The sequence below is a fragment of the Oryx dammah genome, unplaced genomic scaffold, assembly GCF_014754425.2.
Source record: "Oryx dammah isolate SB20612 unplaced genomic scaffold, SCBI_Odam_1.1 HiC_scaffold_19, whole genome shotgun sequence".
Classification (NCBI taxonomy): Eukaryota; Metazoa; Chordata; class Mammalia; order Artiodactyla; family Bovidae; genus Oryx; species Oryx dammah.
The window spans coordinates 30,619,747-30,621,115 of record NW_024070203.1 but is presented as its reverse complement, the minus strand read 5'-3'; the positions used below and the strand labels follow the sequence as shown (position 1 = coordinate 30,621,115).

General features: G+C 39.0%; 1 non-coding gene across 1 annotated transcript; it reads left to right on the top strand.

The window, feature by feature from the left end:
• The first annotated feature begins 796 nt into the window (after window positions 1-796).
• Window positions 797-869, top strand: TRNAM-CAU. Its single transcript has one exon. It is a non-coding gene; the product is annotated as a tRNA-Met (tRNA).
• The last annotated feature ends 500 nt before the right edge of the window (window positions 870-1,369 follow it).

The following is a 1,369-nucleotide window of genomic DNA, read 5'->3' as shown; positions in this document are numbered from 1 at the left end:
CAAGAAAATGCTGCTGTTTGCCAGAACAAAATGCAGCTATATTCTTCTCAGTTAAATTAGATTAACTATCAGGACAATAAGCAACATTTTGCAATCCACCCTCTTCCAAAATATTCCTACCATTTCCTTCATCCTTTCCTGGATCTTTAAGGGCAAGGAGCTTAACAGAAAAGAAGGTGAAGGTGAAAGTCACTCAGTCCTGTCTGACTTTTTGCAACCCAATGGACTATACAGTCCATGGAGTTTTCTAGGCCAGAATACTGAATTGGCTAGTCTTTTTTCCCAACCCAGGGATTGAACCCAGGTCTCCCACACTGCAGGCAGATTCTTTACCAGCTGAGCCACAACAGAAGCCCTAATATAAGAGAAAGGTCACATAAAGGAGGGCTTCCCAGGTGGCTCAGTGGTAAAGAATGCTCCTGCAATGGCTGCAGAAGACATAGGTTCAATCCCTGGGTCAGGAAGATCCCTTGCAGGAGGAAATGGCAACCCACTTCAGTATTCTTGCCTGGAGAATCCAAGTGGGCCACCATCCATAGGGTCCAATGAGTTGGACTCAACTGAGCCCACATAAAAAAACGCTGGTTAACTTTATCTTGGTATATTGTGTCTCTACACTAGAAAATTCTGTATAATTAAAGCAGCTTCAATTTTGAAAGACAGTTTGAGCCAACTGTTGAAATGTACTTTGAAAGCAATAAAAAAATCAATGATTCTAATATTCTACCAGTTTTCAGGCTTCAAAGGAAAATGCCTGTTTGTGAGGAGTGTCCACAGAGTGCCATGCTCCTAATTTGCCTCCTTAGTGCAGTAGGCAGCACATCAGTCTCATAATCTGAAGGTCCTGAGTTCAAACCTCGGAGGGGGCAGTTGTGTTTTGCCTTTGTCACTTCCTAAGAGAATTTTCAGAATAATTTTCTTTCAGTGATTTTACATTCCTCTTAGTAACTTTACTTGTTTTGACAAATATTAGTTAATAATATTAAAAATGAAAGTCAAGGGGTGGCAAATATCAAAGGAGAAGCCAACTGAATGTTGCAATTATCACTAGATTTCAAAATTTATGTCATACATTTCATTAAAGACATCATCTCATAAAGGAAATGCTCCATGGCTTGAAATTATAATATATAAATTGGGCATAAAACTAAATATCTTTTGTAGGAGAAACTGGTTGTAAAGCAAGATAAATATACTTAAAAAAAAAAAAAATCTTTGTAAGACAAGCCTGTGGAGGGAGAGCACTCCTTTGACACCAGGAAGGGTACTAGTGGTTTAGAAACGTGTATGGGGGTATTTTAAGGGGATGTTTTCAAACCTTAGGGAACACATACTGACCAAGAAGAAATCTGTGTGTACGTGTCTTTAT